This window comes from Macaca thibetana, chromosome 13 (genome assembly GCF_024542745.1).
Source record: "Macaca thibetana thibetana isolate TM-01 chromosome 13, ASM2454274v1, whole genome shotgun sequence".
In the NCBI taxonomy this organism is placed as follows: Eukaryota; Metazoa; Chordata; class Mammalia; order Primates; family Cercopithecidae; genus Macaca; species Macaca thibetana.
The window spans coordinates 40324406-40337300 of NC_065590.1; the positions used below are offsets into that span (position 1 = coordinate 40324406).

General features: G+C 36.8%; 1 long non-coding RNA gene across 1 annotated transcript in view; it reads right to left on the reverse strand.

Annotated features, from left to right (window-relative positions):
- LOC126933489 (uncharacterized) overlaps positions 1-12646 on the reverse strand; it is a 31214-nt gene extending 18568 nt beyond the window's left edge. The window contains exon 1 of the long non-coding RNA XR_007718640.1: positions 12559-12646. This is a non-coding gene — a long non-coding RNA (uncharacterized LOC126933489). The remainder of the gene's footprint in view (positions 1-12558) is intronic.
- Between the last annotated feature and the right edge of the window lie 249 nt (positions 12647-12895).

Consider the following 12895-nt stretch of genomic DNA (forward strand, 5'->3'; position numbering starts at 1 on the left):
CCAGCCAAAGCCTTTATTGACAACTGTCTCTGAGACTTTTAACTTCTATTTTAAAAAATAAAGTAATTGGAGTTCAGATAAAACATCACATTTTTCTCAGCAAATTTATTTCTGCTTGTGAAAGTCCCATTTAAATAGTGGAAACCGCCTCCTCCCAATTCAGAAATGATTATCTTTTACAAAAGTCGGCTTTTTAAACTCACCACTTTAATATCAGAAAAATGGAAAATCTGGGCAGCTGCTACAGCTCCTAATCCATAAATCCTCAACATGAACCTCTCCACCCCAAACCCAAGATTGGAGAGAATACCCTAGGATGACCTAAATAGAGCCATAATCCCAGAAAGGCTTCATGGTTCAATAGGAAGTATCTGGACTGTAGTCAAACTATCTATGTTTGAGTCCCAGTTCTTCTTTTTCCTGACTGTGCGACCTTGGGAAAATCACCTAACCTTTCTGTGCCCAAATTTTCCTGCAAAATGAGGATAGTGTTTGTACCTAATTCCTGTGAATAATAAATAAGTTAACATTTGTGAAATACAACACTGTCTGACATTGAGTACATGCTATTAATATATCAATGTTGGATTTTTTAAAAAATTATACCATTCCAAGTTAGTTTAAAAATAAGATCTTTTCCCCCAAACTTTGTTGAAAGAAAAAGCACTTTACATCTTAAACTGACAGCAGGGGAAGAAAAGAGATAACATGATAAGAGAAGGTTTTGTTTGAAGAATATGCATGACAAAAATATTGCAAATAAGTGAAAATCATGAAAAGTATATCGTTAAGGGTTCAAAACATTTGGAAAAAAATATGATGTGTTTCATGTCTTAATAGCCAATCTTATTCATAACCAGTAGTTTTTTGAGAACTCTCGATTATTCTAGACAAGTTATTTTGCTAAATAAACTGTTGGATATTTAGGGTACATCTACCTCGGCAAATATTTATTACTAAAAGTTGGATTTGAACAGATAAATACCATGTTTTGGAACATCTTAATGACCTGAGTTGAGATCCCCAAACAAATATTTTAAGTTTCATATATATATATATATATATTTTTTTTTTTTTAACTAATGAACATGCTCATTTTAAACATTAAAAAAAAAAAATTCGGCTCCTCGGTGAGTGTGTTCTAAAAGGTTCTATAAAGTTTTTCTACAAGATTTCTCATATATCCTTCTAGGTATCATTTAAAGCAGAATTTCTAGTTGCCCCATTGAAATAGTCATAAAAATGGTTTCCTTCATACATTCTTTCAGCGAGTTTTCATTGACTACATACCTGTGCTAAGCCCAAGGTTAGTTACAGTTACACAGCAGTGAACAAAACAGATATGATCTATGCCTAAAAGGGTATGGTTGACAAAGATTTCCTGCTGGCTTATGTACACCCATATAAAAATGGTGGAAAATCTTTTGTCCTAGTCTTGCAGCCTGGATGTGTTTTCTCACTTCTTCAAAAAATAGGGATATATAAGTATATCAAATCGTCACATTGAACATCTTAAATTCATACAATTTTATCGGTCAATTATACCTCATTAAAGCTTGTAGGGGAAGAACAGGAGTTATGTTGACTATGCAACACAATCTGAGAATAATCAAGACAAATTAAGGAGTCTGAGTAATGTTTCAAAACATTAATCTCACTTTAGTATAGGCAAGATTCCCAAAGCTAAGCTTGAGTGAAAAACAAGGAGAAGGTCCTTCAATATAGGTCAACTTTTATCAAGAGTTAGTAGAAAAGATATAGAGGGCCCCTGGGTCATGGCAGCTTAACATCTCGTTGATCATGGTATCATGAGAGTTTCTGTAAAGAGGAAGATTTGAAATGGGGATGTTACCAACTGTGCACGGACTACCATTGCACAGCAACAATATTTAAAATGTTTGGAAGAAACTCAAAACTTTCTGCAGGCCATAACTCTTTAACACAAATCATAACACAACTGAAATTCTTAGACTTTTGTTAGTTGTATAATCATGAGGCCAGAGCCAAAGGTTCAATTCTCATGCTCACTAGTTTCACCATATCTTACAAGAATAACTGATTCCAAACTAGAAATCTCACTTAAATCAATACATAATGATATACATTCTTATATACAGACATACACATAAATGTAGAAAAACATTATGAATTATTCAAATAATTATTAGTAATAGTCACCCATATCTGATCAAAATATCTACATGTGATATCATTTATAACTATTGAGTTCCCAGACTTCAGATAGCATGAAAATTACCTGGAAGACTTGTTAAAACACCAACTTCTGGGGCCACCTACTGAATTTCTGATTCAGCAGGCCTGGTGTGGGGCCTGAGAATTTGCATATCTAACAAGTTCCCAGGGGAAACTGATCCTGCTGTTCAGAGAACCACTTTGAGAACTACTGACATGTCAATGCCATTTTGCCTGAATGATGAAAGTCTGAGGGTGATTTGATACCTCTCTGTTCCGGTGTGTTCAATCTAACTCTGGGAAGATGATAAACAGCTGTTCTTTCTCCTCACTAGAGAGAAGAGAGAAAATAGAATTAACCTGCAAGCCAAATGATTTAAGTTTGCTCTAGAGGGGAAAAGTCCTTACATAAGGGTTATTAAGCACTATGATGGGCTTAGAGGGTTACTAAGAGAAAGTGTTACCTACCTCCCTGGAGGTTTTTAAGAGTTTCCAGGTCTTACTTGAATAGAGGGGAAGAAGAGAGAGAGCACAAAGCACACTATACATTCAGGTGGGCCCAGACCCATTTCTCTACCTTTTGGTGGACTAAGATAATTATTTTACCTTCCTTTGTTCCTCAATCGGAGTGATAAGAAACTTTTCCTCTGTTTTCCCGCACCGGAGAGTGTTTCAGATTTACATCAGATGGAAATAGTTAAACGTATACTCTTTCCTCAAGACAGCAGAACAGATCAGTCAGGGCATCTTGGCTTCTGACTTTCTGCTCCCCATGTTAGAAGGCACCAGATTAAGAGCTTCACATCTATCTCCTTTGAGGAAAAAGCCCAGACATCAACTCAGGAAAACTTACAGAAGTCTGCTTTCAACATGGGTCCAGAGCTTCCAGGAGAATGAAAACAGATTTGGTTAGTAGCCAACACAACAAATTTTCTTCAGGTTAAACTCTTTAATCTCAGCTCTTTGCCTGCTCAGAATACAAAACCAGTCACAATCTACAGCTCATTCTTCCCCTTCATTCACTAGACATCTGACTTTTTCCAGGGTTCCCATCATGGAATTTGAAAAACTGACACTCACACTCCCATCTGCTGCAAGAGCTCAGACTCTGGCAGCTGAAAGAGCTGGGCTCACAGCCCCTTTCACTCGTTCCCACCTGTGTGACTTTTAGCAAGTTACTCAGTCCCTCTGTTCTTCCTCTGTAAAATGGAATCAATTATATCTACTACGCTGGGCTTCCTTGGTGACTAAATGAGATGCAGTGTGAAGAGGATGTAGCCCAATGCCTGCTCCACAGAAGGAGCTCAACAAATGTTAGGATTTTTTCTCTTTTTAAAACCCAGTCTCTTAAGTCTAATCAACATTTGTTACAAAGACAATTTTGTATTTAAATATGTAGATTTTGTCTATCTCAGATCTTCTCCAAGGTCAATGCAACTTTACTTCACTGAGTGCCTCTGGATTTTCACTGATCTATACAATAGGAAATTCTTCTCTTGCACTGGTATATTAATAGGCAAAATTGTCTTGCAGGCAGTTACACAATTAATTCCCAATCAACATTTCCTTTGGAGCCCATTATTTCCTTTAATATGTAGTGAGAAAATGGAGAAATATCTTTGGAATCAACACTGATATTCAGATTTCTCTGCTTTGTTGAAAACAGCAAAAAATAAGCCTTAACTATTTACAAATTTGGAATGATTCTGACTGTAACTAAAAAAAATAGCAAATAGTTATAAAATGGAAATAATATGATTCTCTATCTCAAAGCATCACTGAGGATGAAATGTGATAATGCATGCAAAATAGCATAGTTCATAGTATGTAGTTCTCTGTAATTATTGTTATTAGTATGATAGTTTTCATATTTGAGGATGAAAGTCTTCTTCAAATCTAAACATCAGTGCTTAGAAGTAATTTAATCCTGAGGAAAAGTCTGTTTCTTTCCCTGACTCTGTACACACCACCTTTATAGACTGATAACCAGAGCATGTGCAACCTCATCCACAGAAAATCTCTACTTGGGCTGTAACTTTATTCTTTTTTATTACTCTGTAGGAGCAGGTGTTTATGGTAAATCTCTGAGTACATTTCTTTCATAATTGAATTCTGTATTTTACATCCTCCCTTCCAGCCCACATTTGTGGAAAATGTGCATGGAGTCATGGTCATTTAGAACTGAAGCTACACTAGAGAACTTCTAATCTGTTCACATTGTTTTGCAGATGAGAAGACTGAGGTTCAAAAATGCTGGGTGATGTTCCAAAGCCCCTAAACCTGTACTGTTAACTTAAGAACTCAGGGCTCCTCCTTCCCATCCCAGAAAATAGGGAATTAGTGCTAAGAAAAACTAATTCAAGATTTTGAATATCTGTTGCATGGAGAGTGTGTTTTTATTCTCATATTTCCAAGAATTCTTGTATTTGTGATAGAAACCAACTTTAGGAAAGTTCAGCAGAGCAGGGTTGCATGGGCTCACATAACATAACCCCAGGCTGCGTAAAAATTCAGGGCACAAGACCAGGTCTTGCTATTGGTCTCTTGACTCTTTCTTTGTAAGTTGACTCATTTTCTCACGCTGGCCTTCTCTACAAATCCGCCTTGATATAGGAAAAGAATTATAACAATTAGGGCAATGTCCTGCTTAATATGACAGCAACCCACTCACATGAGCATAACTAAACAGAAGTTTTATTTTTCTCATAACAAGAATTCTGAAATGGAGTAGATGAAGGCTGGCACAGCTACTTGAGCCAGTCATCAATGATCCAGGGTCCTGTTGATTCCTACTCCATTGTTCTTAGCAGGCTTAAGACTAGTCCATGGTGTGTAAGTTTCAGGCAGAAAATGGAAGAGGAGTAAGGGCAAAAGTCACTTGTCAGCTGAGTCTTTTATCAGGACACCAATATCATGCCAGAAGCCCTACACTGCAGACTTCCATTTGAATCACATTGGCCAGAAATGGGAACTGATCACATTTGACTCCAGGAGAATGTGAGGAGATGGATATTTTCAACTGGAAACACTACCACTATTTTTTTTAATGGGATTTTCTTCACAGGGGAAAAGGAAAGAATGGATGTTGGGTAGGTAAGTTGTCTTCTCTATTATTTCCAACCAGACAAATCCTGAAAAGAGCCACTAATTGACTCCCTTAGTCCTCGCACTCACTCTTGTGGCCAGGAAAGTGGGCTATTATGATTCACAGAACCACAGGCAGGTTAGGAGGAGAGGAGTCTAAACTTAGAAGGAAGCACAATTGTCACATAAAGAAACGGGGTGCTCAGCAGGCTAGATAATAAATATGACAGTCCAAATTGCATAAAGTAAAAGCCAAAGATTTGCTCAATATTTAAAATACTGATCAGGATCGTGAATTGTGAAAAGCATCAGGAATTTCATCTGATGAAGTTCACCACATATTCCAAAGCCATAGGAACCTTGCAGTAAAAGGCAGGGTCCAAATGTGAAATATGTGAGATTGCATACCCATGTGTCAGGTGCATCATTTTATAGCCTATGGGTGAGTAATAGGCCAGGGCTAGGTATATGCTGCCTCATCTAGTGATATTGTCTTCAATCATGTTAATTAAATTAGTATGACCTGCACTAATGAAAACTGCAAAAACCTATTTTGGTCTCTATCAGCACATACATTTTGATAATTTAATCCTGCCATACTTGTATGCCTCTCAATACCAGATTTAATGCTCACAATATCAGGATAATTTTAAGCATTTTCTATACAAAACTAACAAAGAAAATGACTTGTGAAGTAAATTTCATTTCGGGTGAGCAGCAAACCAAATCAGGAATTAGAGATTCATGATGGTTTTACGGATGCTTCCAGTTTTATTCACCCGTCTCTCTTTCTTAACATATATTCTTCTTTGACATGTTTTCTAAATGATTAGCCACCTGAGAAAATATTTAAATGACCATATCATACGGTAAAAGATTTATGGCCTAAATTACATTAAACAAATTCAATATGCTGTGCACATAGAAATGAAAAGCTTTCAGATTATATTTTAGCCATTAAAATGTGCCTTAAAATATTTAGTTTCTGTTTGCAACAGTACAATTTCCTTTTCCCTGTTCACCTAATGGCAGATTCTCTGAGTAATCAAGCAAAAACAAATGACTTAGTCCTTGGTTCAGAAAAATAATGGGTTACTAGCATAATTAATTTTATGTTTAATTACTGTAGAATGAAACAATTCAACAATATCCAATCAATCCTTAGAATGACAGAACAGAAGGTCAGCAGTTGCTAAGTCAATTGTTTTGAAAGAGAAATTTATGTCAGGTTCTCTTTTATGTGCTATGGAAAGAAATTGGATAAAAGTGGTCAAGCAAACATTAATTAATTGTATAAATATAATCCAGTTGTCATGCTAAATCATAGAGGCAGGATACAGTTCTCAGAATGGTGGATATGCATCAATGGCAAATTTCAGTGACATGCTAAACCTCACCCACTTCCATTTCATGCACAATCAAAAGGCTTAGGGTAAAATATTAACATCTCTAGAATTATTTTCTTAAGTTTGAGTTGACAACTCCTTGAAAAGATATGGACAGTTCTAGTCCATTTCCTTTTATGCCCACCCAATAGCATGAAGGGCCAGGTCTAACTGACCGCCCCTTCCCCTCTGCCTCCCCCATCCCATTCCTTGTTGTCCTGTTAATAGCAAGAAAGAGAACCCAAATTATTTCACAAGGCGATTCTTCTGGTTGGAGAAGTAACACTCGATGTGGAGAGTAAGATTCGTAGATACAGAAAGAAGTCTGCATTACCTTTTGACATTTGAAGAGTTAATTATCCAGGATTTCCTGCTAGCTATAGATTTCCCCAGCATTTAATGCATTTAAATACTCTGCTTATTTGACTAAGAAAATTTTAGCTTTTTATCTGCTGTAACTAAGGTACTTATATCAATACAACTGTGTACATGCCCCAGGACAATCCCTTCTGCCCCTGTTACAACCCTTTTGGTACATGCCTCCAGAGTATGAAGTAGCAGTCACTCTGCAGGCATGAAGGTGAAAAGCCACATTTGCATCACTCAAGAGTTTTCCCATCATGTTTACTAACCCCTTAAAGACAGCTTCGAGAAATGAAGAAGTCGTGCCTTCTGCATTTCTGTTGTTACTAAAAATGAAGAAGGGTTCATTAATGGGACTGGGCAAAAAGTAGAGCAAGCTCATTTGCTGAGATTAAAATCAGTAAGGTACTAAAGTTCCTGTTGGGTTCCTGAATTGAAGGGACTTGAGGGAGGTAACCAAGGTGCTGGAAATGTTCCGATTTTTTTTTTTTTTTTAATCTGGAGGCGGGTTATGCAGGGACATTCAATTGGTGAAAACTCACTAAGCTTATCATTTGTGCACTTTTCTTTCTATAGCTTGCCTCCAAGAAGGTACTCAAAACCAAAAATAATAAAGAAACGTCCTAATTCCCTCACCAAGTGAAGCACCATCTGGGAGTATGAGTCAAAATGTTTCTCCAAGAAGACCTTGGATTTATTATAGACAATTGTGTAGACAACTCTAGGGTTTTTTTTTTTTTTTTTTTTTTGGTTGTTTTGTGTGTGTGTGTGTGTGTGTGTGTGTGTGTGTGTGTGTGTGTGTAACAATTAAGGATCTCTACATATACTAAATTGATATTCTAGAGTTGCAACCCAGTTTAGCCAGGCTGACATGGACATGTGTTTACTTTGACCATCTGTTATTGAGGGGAGCAGTGCAGCACTTTGAAGCTATGTTTTAAGCCCAGAATTTTCTTATGAGAGGCCAGAATAACCCTAAACTTTATAGAAAGTGTGTGTAGCTATCAGGATGTGTGTGTGTATGTGGAAGGCCCTGTGGACCAGAACAGGTAGGCAGTCCTTACAACAACACCTATCTACTTTCTATTATAATATTAAGTGATCCTGGCCAGTGTAATGTGGTACACCTGTAGTCCCAGCTACTCTAGAAGCTGAGGTAGAAGGATTACTTAAGCCCAGGAGATCAAGGCTGCAGTGAACTATTATCATGTCACTCCAGACTGGTTGACAGAGTGAGGCAGTCTCTAAAAAAATATAAATATAGGGAGGCCAAAACAGGCAGATGACAAAGTCAGGAGATCGAGACCATCTGGCTAACACAGTGAAACCCCTTCTCTACTAAAAATACAAAAAGAAATTAGCTGGACATGGTGGTGGGTGCCTGTATTCCCAGCTACTCAGGAGGCTGCGGCAGGAGAATGGCATGAATCCGGGAGGCGGAGTGTGCAGTGAGCCAAGATTGTGCCACTGCACTCCAGCCTGGGCGACAGAGCGATACTCTGTCTCAAAAAAAAAATATATATATATATATATGTGTGTGTGTGTGTGTATGTGTGTATATATAGATATATATATGTGTGTATATATACACATATAAAGACAGGGAAAAAACTAGCTAATTTTAAAATTCAATAGCAATCACCAATGGACAAGATATTTTTGTTTTTGTTTCAAAATATATAGCATTGTTCATAAGCCTTTTTATGATTTATTATGGAAGAGGATAATATTGTTTTGCTTCTTTAAAAACAAAGTTACTATCTTCTGCAAAGTGAACATAAAAGGTCATAGTTCCCCTCTTCTATTTTCTGCAATAGCTTTTGCACTGCTAATGAAAGTACAAGGACATAAAATAAAGTACATAAGATCCATGCAAACTGTAATTCGTGAAATGCAGTTTTTCAATATTTCCTTTAAATGCAACTCTAAAGCATTATACAGTCACTTTACAAGACCTTAGACATGTGTAATTATAGATGAGAAGTGCACTTGCAACATTGAATTCAACCATTTTCTTAAACTTGATCTCCAAATGTCCATGGCAGTAATAACACCATTATATTTTCCCTAGTGAATGTTCATTTTTCTTTCCATTTTTAATTACAACACATTTTGCTTTCAGGAGTATAAGGAAAAGTCTAAATTAGAAGAAAATTCAATTATTTGAAACTTATAATTCATTTTCAACATAATGCTGAAAAACATTTTACTCAGGAAAGTTCTTGTTTTTTTTTTTTTTTTTTTTTTTTTTTTTTTTTTTTCTCTTTTTGAGTGGGGTTGGAACAAATCCTCTAGATTTGGAATTCTAATCCTACAGTTTATATGGAAACAGAATAAAACACTCAACTATTCAATGGGACTGAGGTTTCTAAAAATATGAATACGTAGTAGCATATTCCATGTGCCCACCATTTAAATATAGTCAAATGGGAAATTGATCAAAATATTTTGGAAAAAAAAATGACCACTATCATGGGATACATACATTGTAAGAGAGATCCTTGAAAAATACTTCGGCATAAGACATAACCAACACTTTATCACTGTGCTTTCAGTCACTGTGGCTCAAAGCTCCTGTGCTTTCACTTTTATTCCCCACAAAATTATGTATAAATGCATAACAACCGAATGCAAGGTGAAATTTTTTACTGCATTCTGATTTTTAAAAGATAAGTTTAAAATACATTTGGAAACTATTGAAGACACTGGAATACAGACTTTATATTAGATTCTGTTATTGAATTGTTAATTTTCTTAGGTGTATGATAATGATATTTTGGTAATAGAGAAGAATGTCCTGATTCTCAGATGATTCATGCTAAAGTATTTAGGAGTGAATTGTCATAATGTCTGTAATTTACTTTAAAATTGTGTGTGTGTGTGTGTGTGTGTGTATACACATGAAAAAGAGAGTACACACATGTGACAAAATATTAACTGATTAATCCAAGTGAAGAGTACACAGGTGTTCACGGTACTATGTTTTCTGCTTTTCTATAGGTTTGAAGATTTCCAAAATAAAAAGTTGGAAGGAACTTGTATAAATGCATGGAAAAGCTATTCCTCTGAACAACAGTGAATTCATGCAGTTTTTCACTCTTTTTTCCATTACAATGTAAATTTTGGTATGTGCTTTTCTGATGCTCTAATAAAACACTTCTGGAAGAATGGCAGGTCAGCAGGCCCTGTTTTAAGTTTATTAACTGATAACCTACTTTCAATGACAAAAGAAAGTGTAACCTATGCCTGTTTTAAAGCAATGATTGTCAGCTCCCATGGTCAATATGTCATGCAGGGTACACTTCATTAGGGAGTGAATTACTTTACTTGTAATCTGAGCTAAATGAATGTCAATGTCAGGTTGCATAAATCACAGGTTAAAATGTATCACTAAGTCCAATCAGATAGGGTACATCACCCTTTGCCCTCCAAAAACACCCCAAATTGGGGTTTATTTCATACAAGTTTTCCAAGTGGCAGATAGAAAATCTCCCTTGTACCAAAGGACTTCATGGATTAGATGTCCTGTTTATGTGTCTTATTGCTACATTTTCAATGCTAGTAAAAACTAAAATTAAAACTTTACTGTGACTGAGGATTCAGTAGCCAGGATGGCAAAGCTTTCAGCTTGATACCCTATGTAATAATGAGAGAAACAACCAAAAGTTCCCTGAAAACGATTCATACTGGAAAGTATATTATTTTGGCAAAACCCTTCTAATGTCCTATGCTGTATAGAAAAGGCAAATCCCTTTTAAAGGAGGGCCACTTTACAAGCACATCTATTGTAATGAATTTTTCTCGCTCAAGCCGATGAAACACATTTCTGTTCTGGTTGCTCCAAACGAGGCAAGTGGATTCAGCAGCTGCAGGGATCTAACCAGGTCCAGACTGACCACATTGATGGTTTGAACAGGAAAGAAGTTTGGTTCAATGGAAAGAGAACAGATTCCAAGATATGATAAGAAATGGGTTTTTACCCTAATGCTGCTACTGGGTGTCCATACAAGTCTGAGCAAGTCACATAATATTTCTCAGCCCCAGTTTCTTCATCTATGAAATAGCTATGTTAATACCAACCTCTCTGTATTGTTGTCGTGGTTAACAATAATGTATGAAAAAAACACCATGTCAGGGCTTGACACATATCAAGTACCCAAAAAAGGGGGAACTATTATAAATTGTATAAAAGCAGTAAATTTTATTTTTCAAAGATATGAATGGTTTTCGATTGAGCAGATCACTCTGGTCTTGGTCTCAGTAGATAATTAATGTACATTGGATGACTAGTTCAGTGCATATATTAGTGAATTTGAAGTACTCAGTAAAGCATCTTATGCACAACAAAGAGTAAGGTAGAAATCTGGCTTATTATTTCATCTTACCACTATGAACAACTCAACAAAGGCCCAAATGTTCCAACTGGGAAGAATGGCAAGTAATGGTCAAATACCTACTTCCTCTCATTCTATAAACCTACCATTAAGTGAGTGCTTCCAATCTTTAGTTGAAGAGGAATAGCTATGCTACATTTCCCAGGAGTTCAGACTGAAGCAGGGACCCAACGGTGGCTTTCAGAGATGGGGATCAATCTGACGGTGTAATGCATGAGAGAGAAGTCCCATAGAGGACAACAGTTGTACCCAGAATACTTCTAGAGGGACTTGCTTGGAGATTTACTAGGTAAGGCTTTTTACATTGCCCAGGCTGATCTAAACTCCTGGGCTCAAGCAATCCTCCCACTATCATTTCCTGAGTAGCTGGGACTACAGACATGGACCTGCACATCTGGCTCTTTTTCTTTTTTTTCTTTTTTTCTTATCTGTGGATCTGATCTCCTTGTAAAGTCCCATCATTTCACTAACTTCACTATCAAACTACTTTTCCTGACGGAAAATGTCAGCAAGAGTAAAACAAGTTGAATGTTCTAGACTAGCATTACCAATATTGTTTTGTTTTTTGTTGGGTTGCTCCCTAATATCTGTAAATACGTGAGAATAACATTTTTGAAACTTGATCTTTGCTATTCTGTCAGAGGGGTTTAATTGGGTAGAAAGGACCCAGCCCATGGCTGGACACTTGGTAGGTTCTCACTAGATAAGCTGGGCAGGTAAACAGGCTGCAGACCTTCCTCCAGCTTTGAAAGGTAAGGGACAATAGTCATTATCATCCAACAATTTGAAGAGCTATCTACACAGCATCCTTTGGAAAAGCACTCTTGCCATGCAAATTTACATTTTCAATCTTAACCGAAACAATCCTGAAGTTAGCTGGAAGGTCAGAACAGCAGCTAACAAAATCAGCAACTGAATTGAAAATTAAAAAAAAAAAAAATGCCCTTCACCTGCATAGGACATTTTTTAGCCTGCCCTCTCCTGTGGTCACAGCCTGAATAAGATTTTAGTTAGATTTTTCAAAAGTAAAAGTTGGAGTTAAATAATATGTGAGCACTGGAGGCAGAGATCTGCTAGATGTGTTTTTTAAACAGTTCTTTAGATGGGCAAATACAGCAGCTTGATTAAGAAATGCATACCTTGATCATCCATCATTCGCAAGTCTTTAAGCCCTGAGGGGTCGTTTGTGCCAGATCGGGAAAGAAGTATGCCCCAAGAGACTGAGGACAGCACTACCTGGTAATCAAAAAAGAGAAATGAACATGGCATTGACGAGACTTAAAGAGGCGGGCACAGAACTCATTTGTTTATCCCCTAATATAAATTTCCTCACAGATCTCGTTCATTTCTGCTATCCTTCTCCCTAGCTCAAAAAGAAATTGCATCATTTCTCTTCCTCTGCCTTTGCATCTCCATTCTCGTAGGGTGCTCCTTGCATCCTCAAGTGTGCTGGATGTCAGCATTGCCCACAGCTCT